Source organism: Tupaia chinensis, unplaced genomic scaffold, assembly GCF_000334495.1.
Source record: "Tupaia chinensis unplaced genomic scaffold, TupChi_1.0 Scaffold000052_1, whole genome shotgun sequence".
Lineage (NCBI taxonomy): Eukaryota > Metazoa > Chordata > Mammalia > Scandentia > Tupaiidae > Tupaia > Tupaia belangeri.
In genome coordinates, this window is record NW_006159510.1 from 434,735 (window position 1) to 449,743 (window position 15,009).

The 15,009-nt window shown below is 35.5% G+C and overlaps 1 pseudogene; it reads left to right on the plus strand.

Annotated features, from left to right (window-relative positions):
* Nucleotides 1-3,367: 3,367 nt before the first annotated feature.
* LOC102503015 (heterogeneous nuclear ribonucleoprotein C-like) lies at nucleotides 3,368-13,614 on the plus strand (annotated as a pseudogene).
* Nucleotides 13,615-15,009: the final 1,395 nt, after the last annotated feature.

Consider the following 15,009-nt stretch of genomic DNA (forward strand, 5'->3'; position numbering starts at 1 on the left):
TGCCATCAGCTGGTCCCATTAACTTGTTAAGAGCATCTTTTAAAAAAGATTTATTTTTAATTTTATTTATTATAATTATTCTTCAATTTTGACCAGAAAGAGAAAGACAGAAGGAAAGGGAGAGTTAAAAAGCAACCACTACGTTCGGGACTTGAACCATGGTCAGCCATGTGGAAGTCCATGCCTCAACCACCACAGCAGCTAAAAGCCCCTTAAGAACATTTTCATGATTTCTAAAAAACGTGGTTTACATCACATTTTATTCTGAGTGATTATTTGCCTATTTTTTTTCCTTGAAGGTTAGTTCCCTAAGAATTGACTTCAGATTTTGGCACTCTGGAGCTAGACGTATGATATATTTTAGTAAGGGTTCTGTTAAGTGACTGAACTTACAAGACATTGTGTCAAACTGATGTTTGAAGACACAAGTCTACAAGCCATTCTTCATTATTATTACTGAAATCAATTTTGAAATTTTGTATGTAAAGATTATATTGCAATGAAAAGCTTCTAGCATATTACATATATATATATACCAGAATGAGATGAACTAAACCAGGCTTGCTCAAGAAATTAATATTTGCATTAAAAATTAATTTTCTCTTCAATAATGATAATTATATATAGTAGCACACAAAGATTCAAGGAATAGTGCTAAGAATGAAAAATCATAAAAATAATTTATTTCCTATTTGCAACAAAGCATTGCAGGTCTTATTTTCAAGCTGCCATTTAAAAGGGTTGATTTTAATTGTATGAGAATATCTTTCAAAATGTAGTTTGTTTTAATAAACAGCCTTATTAAGGTAAAATTTACTGCTATAACATTTACTTTTTTAAAAAATTCAGTGCTTGTTCACATATGAGAGAGTTGTACAACCTTTACTGCTACCTAATTTTAGAATATATTCATCACCTCAAGGAAACCTCTCTTTTTGAGGGGGAGTTTGTCATGGGGTCCATGTACTTGTCAGAGAGAGACAATGTAAGGGAAAGTGAGAAATCACTCCCCAGGGGGAATGGATATGTTGTAATCCCTTCTTCATTCTCCTCCTGGGATTTTTGGGCATGCATGCACAAGTGCCCAGGATGATTTTCAGGCCATCAGGCGAAGGACTCGAGCACAATGGGTCATGTAGGAGTCCAACACCTTAACTACTACACCACCTGCTGACCCCAGAAACTCCAATATTTTAAAGAATTATTTTATTTAACTTTATTTATTCGTTTACTTATTTCAATTTGACCAGAGAGAGACAGAATAAGAGAGAGAGAGAGACAGAGAGAAAGTGAGAAAGCAAGCCACCAGATTTGGGACTTGAACCGCGGTTGGCCATGAGGGAGTCCAGTGCCCTTAACCATCACACCATCTGCTGGCCCCCAGAAACTCCATTCTTATTAGCCATCACTTTCAGTTCCTCTTTTTCTCTAGCCCCTGTAAACTATTACTATTATACTTGGTCTCTTATCTCCCATCTGCAGTTTCATCTATTGTGGTATCAGTTATGCATGGCTAACCAAGGTAGGAAAATATTAAATGGAAAATTCCAGAAATAAACAATTCATAAGTTTTAAGTTGTGCACCATTTTCAATATCATGATAGTCTCAGGTCATTTCACTCCTCCCTTTGGGGTGTGAATTAGCCCTATATCCACAGCATCCATGCTGTGCATGCACCTGCCCACTCATTGTCACTTAGAGGTTATCTCAGTTAACATACTGGAAGAAATAAAACAAAAACAGGAAAAAAAAAAAAACACAGTATACATAGGATTTGGTACTACCCATAGTTTCAGACATCCACTGAAGGTCTTGGAATATATGCCACACGGATGGGGGATCGAGGGCACTGTACTTTCTGTTTCTCTAGATTTTCCTATTCTAAACTTTCCCTATAAATGAAATTATATAAATTATTATTTTTTGTGATATGTTTTTTTCACTTAACAGATTTTCAAGGTTCATGCATATTCAAGCATGTATCAGTACTTCTTCATATCTTTAATGACCAAATAGTTTTCAATTGTTTCGATATGTCACATTTGGTTTATCTATTTATCAATTGCTTAACATTTTAGTTATGATTATTAACAGTATTTGGCTATTATGAATAATGCTGCTATGAACACTCCTGTAATTGTATTCATGTTGACATATATTTTTAGTCTCTTGGATGTACTACCTAGAAATAAAATAGCTGAGTCATATGGTAACAATATTGTAGCTAATATTTTTAACTAGAAACAATACATTTATAAACACTAATACCATATCTATTTATTTTTAAGAGAGAAAAAGATTTTTTCATAAGGCGTGTGCACTCTCCAGAGAGACAGAAGAGTGAGAAATCAACCCCCTCACCCCCGCCCAGGGAGGAAGGCCATGCCTTGACAGGCCATGACAATCCCTTCTATACAAAATTCCTCTTGGAATTTTGAGCATGCATGCACATGTGCCCAGCATGAGTTTGAAACCTCTGGGTTACATTTAGCAAAATAATAAGATAATATGTAAATATATTCAAATACAGCCTGGCATATTTTGCCTCCTTTATTAATTTATTCTTTGTTTTATATATATATATTTTTATTGCCAGAAAGCACATTCACTCTGCAGAGACAAGAGAGCAAATGCACTCACCAATGGTGTATGGTCATGTTACTGGCATGACTTTTGAACTACTGGGGCTAGGATTTAAATTACAGGTTGATCATGTGAGATCCAGCTCCCATACCTGCTGAGCTACAGATCTGGCCCAAGCATACTTTGTTTCTATTGCTTGCTGAGAACATACTATAACACTTGAAAATTCCATCTTAAAGTCATTATAATCTTGCATAGGGTAGAATTCTAACTAGAACAAAGTTGAGTAAGTTTATAATTTTATAGTCAAAGCATAGATTTGAGTCTTGTGTTGACTATTTTGAAATCTCAATCACACAACCATGTGTATTTTTTGGTTGTATTTTTTGAGGCTCTAATGTATTGTCTCTTCTATACATATGTGGATATGTAGCTATAATCTTAGAACCTAATATTAACCTCTCTTGATCTACATCACAAATCTAAAGGTCATTTGTTCCAGGACATGTAAATAGGCTATGAATCAAGTTTCTTTTTTCTTTTTCTTTATTTTTAGGATTTTGCCATAGGATGGGTGTGCTTGCCAGAGAGATACAGAGATAAATAGAGAGAGGGAAGTGAAAAACCATCCCCTAAGGGATGGCAATGCTGCAATCCTTTTTCCTCTACTCTCTTTCAGGGAATTTGGGCATGCATGCACACATGCATGGTGTGATCCCCAAGAAGCTAGGTTTGGAACTCAAACCATGGTAGGCCATGTGAGAGTCCAGCACCATAAGCACCATGCCACCCACTGGCCCCAAATTTCTAAGGCATGTTTATGAAGTACTCAGGTAAGTGGCATAGTGGTTAAAAGCACTGGACTCCTACATGGTCAACAGTGGTTCAAGTCCCAGATCTGACAGCTTGAAACTCTGGCTGGGCACGTGTGTGTGTATGCTCAAAATCCCAAGAGGAGAATAGAGGAAAGGGGATTGTGGTGTGGTCATCCCACCATAGGGTTATTTCTCATTTTCTCTTTCTCTGTCTCTCTGGAGAGAACACATGCCCTATAGAAAAAATCTCTCAAACACAAAAAAAAGAAAATACTCAGGAAATATGATGTACACCCATTTCATTGCCATTTTAAAACTCTTTAAGTGCTGAGACTCAGTCTATGTACCTTCTCTGAGACTACAGTCTGTCAAAATTGTTAAATTTCAGTGATGCTTTCTTTAATATTTATTCTTAGCATAAGACCTTCAATAATAAGTCAGCTATTTTACATCTACAAGCTTTGATAATCTTTGGATTACTTTCCCCCCCCTCTCAAAAAGGCAATCATTTATACTTGCAATTTTGTAAACAAGCTCTTTGAAAGTAAATGTCCTTGTCAAAATAAAGGCATTACATTTAAAAGGTGTACTATAGGCCACATGCTTCCCCAGAAGGTGGACACAATTTCTAACTCATCAGAACTGCTGCCTAATTACATAGCTACTCCCTTTCCCACCCATTGACAAAAGACTTCTTGGGTCTATTGTCAGCTTCTCGTGGGATGGCTCAAAAATGAAGAGTTAAATTCATTTTGTTGTCATTATTATTATTCAGAGTGTTCTTAATGCCTGATTAGTGATGGGGCCTGATAGTATTTTGACGTGACATGCTGTCAGGAAAGGGAAAAACAGATGCTCTGGAGTTGCCTTACAGGTTCGCTGAGGCAATTTGGAAGAGTAAGGACTGTCAACAGCAATCAAACTAACTCCTAAGTCTCTATTAACTGTGAGTGAAGACATTTTGGCAGATTGGATGTGGAAAGTTCTGGTGACATTGCTCTCGCGGGTGACAATAATGGGGATTCAGCTGTCACAAACACTAACCATCCTGGTCATAAGGTAGATTGGATGATTTTGTCCAAGTAGAAAAATTCCCAGATTCACATACCAGTGAAGCAGCATTGTTTCATGCAAGACTCAGAGACTTCTGGGCTCAACAATTTTTAAGGGAATTATAAGGTCTAAGAAAACAGAAGATCAAAGACTTTTCTAAACTATGACTTACATTTTAAATCCCCCTAAAAATACTCTTCCTTTGAACGTATTTTCTGTGTCTTTGAGTAGAATGTGCCCACAAGTCCAGACGATTGTTATGTGGACATAGTTTGAACATAATGCTCTCAGAATGATGTAAAACCATCTGAAGGTTGAAAGGGCGTCTGTCTGCAAAACAACCCTTGCATTTAAGAACAGACAGTACTAGGCCACGGGTTGTAACCTGGTCAGATGTCCTTGAATGCTAGGAATGTGGTAACAATGATGTCCATTTGTTTGGATCAAGAGGAGAGACTTTATTGGGTTCTCGGAAAGAGTCATTGCCCTGCCTGTGTTCTAACCTTTGCACTTACCCAACTAATTCACTGATCTGACAGGGGATCCCATGCACATGAGTTTATTGATCAACATAAGTAAGTTTCTATCGTGTTATTAAATGTATATGGCCTCAGAAGTACAACAGGGAATAACGATCACATCACTGAGATGAGTATTACATTTTAAAACTGTCACTTCAATACATTTCTTCAAAAACAAAGTTCTATTTCAAGTTTACTAGCGCAATTTCAACACATAATTTGTTTCATCATAAGCTATGCTATACCAAGGGTTTTCTATTTGCAATAATTCACATATTACTTAAAACTTGCTCTGTATATGTAAAATGTAAACACTTTATATTTAGTTAAGAAACATAAAATGCCTCATTGATATTTTATCTTCACCCCCTTTTTAAGAAAAATGTATGATACCTTTTTCTTGTAGAAGGATGTTTCACATAGGAATGAAAGATTTAGTTAGCAATAGTAAGCCAGAAATGAATGAATACAATGCTTGGGAGGAGGCAATCAAATTCATTTCCTCATTTCTCCGGCTTGCATTCATTTACTATGACAGCTCTTTGTCAAGACACTGGAGCATTTTCTGGAAAAGGCTGAGGGCCAGTTGTTTCCCTTAGCATTAGGAACAGGAGCCAAGCCAGCCTCTGATGATAATTGTCTTGAGTGGTTGATTTTGGAGGGTTAGGACCTGGTGTGCTGGACTTGAGGATACCCCGAGTGTACTCATCTTGCCTGATCCTGCTCTCCCAGTGCACCTCTGCTAGCCCAGGTTTCCAGCACACCCGCATAAGCAGGACACCCCATTTGGGTGAAACACTCACCCACTGGATCTCCCGCCCTGTGGGTTGGAACCAGGCAGAGTCCATCTTTTTCTGAAAAAGTCAAAACCCTGGAAATATTGAAATAGTGTTTATTAACTTCTGAAAATGCATTAAAAGGAAAGAAGAAGAAAAGAAAACATGGGGTGGAGAAAAAAACGAGGGTCAATCACTGACTATGCCACAGACAACGTTAAACCTTCTGCTCTTATGTTTTATGCATGTGAGCAGTAACAGAAAAAGCAAAAGTGGAGATGGTTTCCATTTCTATCCACATGACATGTGTGGTCCATATGATTAGAAAACCCATGCTGACAAGTGAATAGTCTTAGTATTTTGATAAAACAACATGTATGACCTATCGTCTAGTTTTTCTTTTTTCTTTCTTTTTCTGTATTTTTTTTAATCTTTTGGTAAACGTTTTAAAAATGCTAAAGACTCCTAGTGTTCTAAACTTCAAAGTTTTTCTTCTTTGTTTCCCATACCAAGTTACATAATATTGGCAAATTTTTAAAATGTAAAATCCGCCATCTAAAATAAAGTCACTCTTCTCTTTAAAAAGAATTATTTTCAGTAAAAATGTCTTTAGCAAAATTTTAACTTTAATCTTAAATACATAAAGCTTTAGTAAAATACCTCTTTAAATATTTCTAAAAACTATTTTATTATGATGATCAAAGAATCGAAACTATTGTGTTATACTTTCAGAGTGTTTGGAAGTGGGTTCATAACCACACACTTTATAGCTAGATCATTGTCTTGGGAAAGAGAGGATAATTGAATTGTAGGAACAAAGAGTGTAAGGTTTCTTGTTACAGAAGGAGAAATTCCCATGTACTGCCTTGACCCTAATAAATTAATATGCTATAATCTGAAAGGGAACTACATTTTACTGGGGGGTGTTCTACAGCCTCACTGGTAACATTGAACTGCTAGGAGGAAAACAAAGTTTTATAGGACAAATATAATTAAAGACAAAAGTCATCTCAGTGGAAGAAATAAAAACGCATACATGAATTAAAAAAACACAAAAAAAGTCATTCAGAAATATTATCCTCTTCTAAAACTGGAGTGCATCACTGTGATTCTCAGCAAAGCTTTTTGGGGTAATATGATATGGACAGTTTCTCAAATGCAAGAGGACAGCAGCTAATTGTATAATTAGTCTTTATTCATTATACATCTGTGATATAATCAGATTTAGGGATAATATGAAACTACAGAATGGCAGGTTTTGTCACATTAAATTGATGAGAAAAATTATTGCTTAAGGAGACCTCGTGACATATTAATAAATGGGTATAGTCTGTCAGGAATATTAACAAAACCTGTCTGAACTAGATTATAACTCCCCAATGAGTTTTTAAATCACTCATGCTTCCAGGACACAGAAACACAAACTACTGGATGGTAGCTACGTCAGATTGGTAGCTACATGGCATGAAATAAGGTAGTGAGAAAAAAAAAACCTAGTACTTAATTAGATATGTTTACAGATAAATTTCAAATCAGGCTACATTTAATTGTGTTTATGTAATGTATGTGTATGTGTGGATACGGGAAACTGGCATTGGCTCAGTTTCAAAACTCAAGGATGCCTGTAAATACTGTCCTATAAAAAAATGCAACTAGTGTTGGCATAATATGTTGTTTGCCAGCAAGGTAAACTTATGGGAAGACTTACAGTTTGGGTTAGAAACATTTTCTCAGTCACTTTGTTCATCCCTTTTTTCCCCCCAGAGGTTTTTGCTATTAGGAGTGTGTGCTTGCTGGAGGACAGAGAGAGACAGAGAAACAGAAAGTGAGAAACCACTCCCTGGAGGGGGGGTGTGTGTGACCATACTGCAAACCCTTCTCCTTCATTCTCCTCTCGGGATTTTGGGCATGCATACACACGTGCCGGCATGAGTTTTAAGCTGCCAGGTCTAGGACTCGAACAGTGCTCGCCCACGTGAGAGTCCAGTGATGTAACCATTATGCCATCTTTATGCCATCTGCTGTGCCCTATTAATTTAGTTTTAATCTATATTTATTATTTACATTTAATCACTATACATCTTTACAGTGTACAACATGATTTTTCCCAACACAAATACAATACATATCAGCCACAAGATATGTCTTATTTTTATAGGACAGTATTTACAGGCATCCTTGAGTTTTGAAACTGAACCAACGCCATTTTCCCGTATCCACACATACACATACATTACATAAACACAATTAAAAGTAGCCTGATTTGGAATTTATCTGTAAACATATCTAATTAAGCACTAGTTTTTTTTTTCTCACTACCTTATTTCATGCCATAATGTATATGATAATGTCTTTATATACCAGTATATAAAGACATATACATAAAGTATATGGTATACTTTATTTACATTATATACCATATACATCAGCAAATAACTTTTTGTTTATGTGTCAATTTACTTTAACTGATACTGAAGGTGTTTCGTAAATGTGGTTGTTGGGGAGCAATGGCTGTGGTCCGGCTCTGGTCCCAGGAGCAATCACAAAATTCCTTGTGTGAAAGTTGTGCTTATATCACCTGTACAGTATGGAATAATACTCATGGAGTTTAACTCAAACTGGTCAACCAAACTGGTGTCCTCTCACTTGAAAATCTTGGAAACCTGATGAAGTCGAGTTCAAAGACACAACTGACAATTCAAATTTTCTTTCATCTGTCTTTGTGTACTAAAAGATACCAATGACATTCCATTCATATATTCACCCTGAGTTTGCACTATTTGGTAAAAACATTTATATTCTTTTTTGAAAATGTGCAACAGATTTTAGGAGCTCTAATAGAACTACATTTTCGTAGGATAAGTGGGCAGGGCTATGAAACTCCACTTGAACTCTGACTAACATTGTATATAATGTCAATGCTTGAAAAAAGAAAGGGCAGGATCCCTGTGTTTAAATAGAAAATTTGTTCTGCTCTTTTTAACTGCTGACCCAGATTTGTTTAACCTTAAATCCAGATTTAAGCATGGCAATCCAAAATTGGTATAAGTTTAATTATGTAATTATTAATAATATTAAAAATGCTAGCATAGTATATTTTTCATAATGTATTATTTTGAGTGTCATTTAAAATTTTTTGTTTTTACTTCCCTTGGGAACCTACTGTGCTTTATTTATTTATTTATTTATTTATTTTGTATCTACTCAGTCCTATTCTAGCTATGTTGTTAATTAAGAATGTAATAGTTATAGTTGAAGCAATTAAAATAGTTTAAAGTCACTAATAAATTTTACTATTTAAAAAGCCTGCTAATGGGCCAGCTAGTGGCTTGGTGTTTAAGGTGGCTAGATTCCACATGACTGACTTCTCAGTTTGAGTCCCAGATGCAGCAGCTTGAAAAACAAGACAAGCATGCATGAGGATGTGTCCAAAATTCAGAGAGGAAAATGGAGAAGAGGGGATTGTGGTATAGCCATTGTCCCTTGGAGGGGAGGGATGCTTTCTAACTTTCTCTCTCTCTCTCTCTCTCTCTACTGAGAACATGTGAATATATTAGTTAATATTTTAGGAGCTCTAATAGAGCTACATTTTCATAGGATAAGTGGGCAGGGCTATGAAACTCCACTTGAACTCTAATATATTATATGTATGTATGATTTTATGTATTTATATATATATATATGTATATATATAATATATACTATATATATTATATATATGTCAAGGAAATATCTGGGAAAGGATTGGTGAAGGAGTTGAATACACTGGCATAGAGCTGGGTGATGTTTAATAAAAGGAAATCATTAGTTCATGCTTCAAAAATAATTAGAAAAAAAAGTCTAGTACTAGTCATTCTCAAACTGGGTAGAAGCACATAGCTCCTTGGTTCAATAAATATTTAAAATGCCATTCATCATATTATTTTGAGGTCCGTAGTCAATTTAACTCCACTCTTGTCCATCCTATTATTGCTTCCCCAATACTTGCCTCATATATCAGCTAAGTAAATTTGGAACATCACTGAAATTCCACAGTCCAAAGTAAGGAAATAGGAATAAATTATCTGGATGGGCTAAAGCAAAGAATCAAATCAAATTTAGTTATTTAGATCTTAGTCCATTCTATTATAAATACATTTCTCAGGTACTTCAACTACTTAAATGTTCTTTTCTTAATAAAGAAATCTACATGGCTTTTCTAAATATTATTGTTTAAATAATGTTGACACTTCCTTATTCTTACAGAAAGAACTGATGAAATAGCTTCTCTCATATTATTATACTGTTTTTTTCTACACTGTAGTTGTAAAACAATTTCTGAGTAGAATAGTGAGAGACTCATCTACCTAATCAAAATTATTTTTTTTCAGATCCAATAAGTTAATTAACCGGAAACCATTGCATACATTATAATATCTAACCAGAGTGAGTAATACATATACAATTTACTTGTATATGTGTTTGTCGCTTATTTTTTCTCATTAGCATACAAAACCCAAGATAATAGGAACTTTGTTTTTTCATTCAATAACAAATTTGTGGAATGTAGAACAGTTACTACAACAGAGTAGCTTCCAAATAGTGAATGAAGGAAGGGATGGATGGAAAGGAGGGAGAGAAAGAGGGATGGATGGATGGATAGGTGGATAGATGAATGGATGAATGATGAGTGAGTGGATGAATGGAGGGCTATGAGACAGATGCATAGACAGACAGGTGGGTAGGTGGAAAAGTAGACAGATGAAAGGATGAGTGCATGGATAAGAGGACACATCTAATTTGACTCTTTAAGGATCTCAGTTTGATAAATCCAGTTAGTTATCTTTGTAGAATCTTTATTTTGAAGTGAGAGCTACTTAGTAGGTATAAATAAATGTGATTCTTCTAAAATTGAACTCTGCTTCATTTAGGAAGAATGATACATCTATATATTGATGATAAGATAATCTAAGTTTTCAATAAAACAGATTTCATTTTAATTTTTGACAAAATGAAAATAAATAGTAATCTATATTTACAAAACACTACCGATAGGCTTTTGAGCTAGTCGTTCAATGTAATTGTCATTATCTCTTCAGCTCATTTAAATTAATATCCAGCCTAACAACCAGTACAGGAGGTTTCAAAGTTTTACTTCTAATGTCTTAAAGATTTTATTTGGCAAATTTCTTCCTGAAAGCCATCCTAGTTCAGTAGGGCTCTTTATAATACTTCCTTGAAAACAATCACTGTCTAATCAAGTTAATGGTTTCCTCTACTTTGCAAACACTCTTACAAGTTACAAGATGCCATTGTACAACTGGACACTGATCGTAACTACATCTGAATCATTGCAAAAGATCCTGACTTTTTCATTTGGACTGTGATGGAAGATGTATTCAAGTTATAATAGATGATAACTTACTACTCCAGAGTATTGCACACTGTAAAAATAAAAATAAAAAACAAAAACACACAAAAGTTTAAAAAGACAAAGAGCAAGAAAAACAAATTTTGATGTTAAACTTAAATTGAATCTATAAATTTTATTAAAATCTTAGTTGCTTTACCATGAATATTAAACTACTCTAATATAGCTGTTCCTTTATAAACTTGTCAGTAGGATTCTTTCTATTTTTACTTGCTGTTGTTCCCTTTTACAGCTTTCATGCAATCACTTATTTTTATGATTGCCTCTCATGAACTTTTATATCTATGCTTTTTTCTTTTTCTTCATATTTTATTTTATACATTCAAACACTGTACATCACTACAGCTTGTAAAATGAATTTACTCAACATGAACACACTTCCCACCAGTCCAGTTGAAGATATCATACACATTATTATCAACAGACAATCCTCATTTCTGTGCCCCTCAAATGTCTAGCCTCTCTATTTTTCTCCTCAAGACTCCATTCCTCTCACTCTCCTCTACCTCTCACCATTTTTTTCCCACACTGTCTGCACTATCCATAACCATTTTCCATGTTTCTATATCCTCTAATCTTTCAGTTTCCACCATAGAGTTCAGATGGTTGGCATATATTAAGTGGAGACATAAAATGCCTCTCTTTCATAGCCTGACTTGCTTCACTCAGCAGTAAATCTTCCATATTCATCCATTTTCTATCAAATGTCAGGGTCGTCTTGTTTTTTATGGCTGGGTAGTATGCCATACTGCGTATGTGCCACACTTTTTCAATTCATTAATCTGTTCACGGACATTTGGGTTGGTTCCAAGTCTTTGCAATTGTGAATAATGCCACAATAAACATAGATATGCAAGCACTTTTCCAACTGAGCATTTTTTTTTTTATCTTTGGGTAGATACCCAGGAGTGATATTGCTACTTCAGATGTAGTTCTATGTGTAAACCTTTGAGGAACCTCCATATTATTCTCCACAGTGGCTATACCAATTTACATTCCCACCAATAGTGTAGGAGAGTTCCCTTTCACAACAGCCTTAACAAACTTATCATGTTTTTTTTCTTTTTTCTTTTTTTTTTTTTTTTAATCTTAGTCATTCTTACTGGGGTTAGGTGGTATCTCATTGTGATTGTGATTTGCATCTCATCTATGATAAGGGATGTTGAACATATTTTCATATCTTTTTAGCTGCTCATATGTCTTCCTTAAAGAGTTGTTTGTTCAGCTCATTTTCAGCTTATCTGAAAAAAAGATCTATGCATTTAAGAAGTATTTTTTTCTTTTATTTTTCCGGGGGCGGGGGTTTGCCCTTTCTATCAACATGTATACTTAGGAGACTCAGGGGCCATTTTGTGAAGAGTTGGAGACCAAGCAGTTGTAGCCACATTTCCTACCTCCAGCTACAGTTGGTTTCTTTACCTAGAACCTGGGACTGAGAGACTCAGAATCAAATCTATTTTCCCTCACCTTCTTGTGAGATTTTTTTTTTTTTTTTGATCTTCAGCTACACTTTTTGACTTTGTGAGGAATCTTACCATCAATTGCATTGGCCAGCAATGTTACCAATAAGACAGATCCTCACTCCATGAATTCCCATGTGCTTAGTGGGAATCTCACCATTCTAGTGGTCAAGAAATCTGATGGATGTAGAGGCAATCTTCTCTAAGTATGGCAAAATTGTTGGTTGCTCTTTTCATAAAGGCTTTGTCTTCGTTCACTATGTTAATGAGAGGAATACCCCAGCTAATGTGGCAGGAGAGGAGGGCAGGATGATTGTCAGCCAAGTTTTAGATATTAATCTGGCTGCAGAGCCAAAAGTGAACCGAGGAAACGCAGATATGAACTGATCTGTAGCGGAGATGTACAGCTCCTCTCTTGTCTTGGACTATGACTTTCAGTGCAATTATTATGACAGGACATACAGTTACCCATCACGTGTTCCACCACCACCATCTATTGCTCATCCTGTAGTGCCCTCGAAACACCAGCATGTATCAGGGAACACTTCACAGGGGGGCAAAAGCTTCAATTCTAAGAGCGGAAAACAAGGATTGTCTTCCAAATTTGGAAAGTTGAAAGAAGATGACATTCAGGCTATTAAGAAGGAGTTGACCCAGATAAAACAAAAAGTACATTCTTTTCTAGAAAACCTGGAAAAAATTGAAAAGAAACAGAGCAAACAAACAGTAGAGGTGAAGAATGATAAGTCAGAAGAGGAACAGAGCAGCAGCTCCCAGAAGAAAGATGAGACTCATGTGAAGATGGAGTCTGAGGGGACTGCAGATGACTCTTCTGAGGAGGGGGGACCTACTGGATGATGATGATAATGAAGATCGGGGGGATGACCAGCTGGAGTTGATCAAGGATGATGAAAAAGAGGCTGAGAAAATAGAGGATGACAGAGACAGCACCAATGGCAAGGATGACTTTTAAGCACACAGTGGGGTTTAGAAATCTTACCCATTATTTTCTTTACCTAGGCACTTGTCTAAGATTGAAATTTTCACCAGATCCTCTCCCCTAGTATTTTCAGCAAATGCTCACTGTTTTCCCCATCTTTGTCCTTCCCATGTTCATTAATTCATAATGCCTTGTGTCTGGTCCCATTTCACTTCTTTTGATGCTCCTAGTATGTTTGTTAAGTCTTACGCTGTAATTTTGCTTTTAATTTTGATACCTCTTTATGATTTAATAATAAAAAGGGTGTATGATTTTTCAAAAAGGATGCATGATTTTTTTTAGCCTAAGTAATGGCTAAAGTTAATCAATCTGTATATTTTTCTAGACAAAATATTTGAACTACTTTCATATTAATGATTCCAGTCTTATTCTACATGTCATTTTAGTCAGATATTTTTATAGTACTTCATTCTATGCACATCAAATTATTCATTGCCTTTATTATTAAGTTTTTAAAAAGTTTATTTTATTCATTGCTTCCGTGAGTGAGAGAGATAGAGACAAGAGATAGCACTCTCACCAGTGTCTTGATGCTGGTATCTACCCTCTGCCTCAGCCAGCTTCTGATAATAGGCATGAGTGTGCCATGCATACTAAAAGGAGGTCTTTGGACAGGAACTCAGAACCCTCCCATGTGGGTCAGTCCAGCAGAATGTTACCTTTTACCACTGTGCAACTATCCAGCCCTTGACTAATGAATTTGAGAGTCAAGTTTATTTCAAGTTATTTACATATTTACCAATTTACTATTCTCTGTTGTTTCTTAGTGACATATTAGAGCCTTGCATTCTATCTGTTGTATCTTTTGGCTCTTGATTATTTTGTCTCTCAATCTGCTCTATATGTTAGCCCACGGTCTGTAAACATCATTTCTCTAAAGAGCTGAATAGTAAATATTTTAGGCTTTGTAGACCCCATACATCTCTGCCTAAAATACTCAACTCTTCCACTTTAGAGTGAAAACAACCATAGACCATGCATAAATGAATGGAGGAGAGGGTATCCCCACAAAACTTCATTTACAAAGAAAAGCAGCTGGCAGGCTGGAAGCCACCTGTGGGCCACTTTCTGGCACCTGTTCTAGATGACATTCTCAGTACTCTTCCCCAGTTAACTCTTTCCTTTCAACCAAGACATGTTAAAGAATGTCAAGTTTTTCTTATATACATTATTTCACATAAAGCATTTTTAATATCCAATAGTTTTCATTGAAAAACAATATAAAATAGTGGGACGCTTTATAATAATTAAAATGGCATAGTGTGTATGTAATATTTACACCATTTATATAAACCATAAATGACTGCTACATTTATAAAAATGCTAAGGAAATTTCTTCTATTTTAAAGTGGAAGATTAGAATAATTATAACTTAGTGTTTGTTTATAAG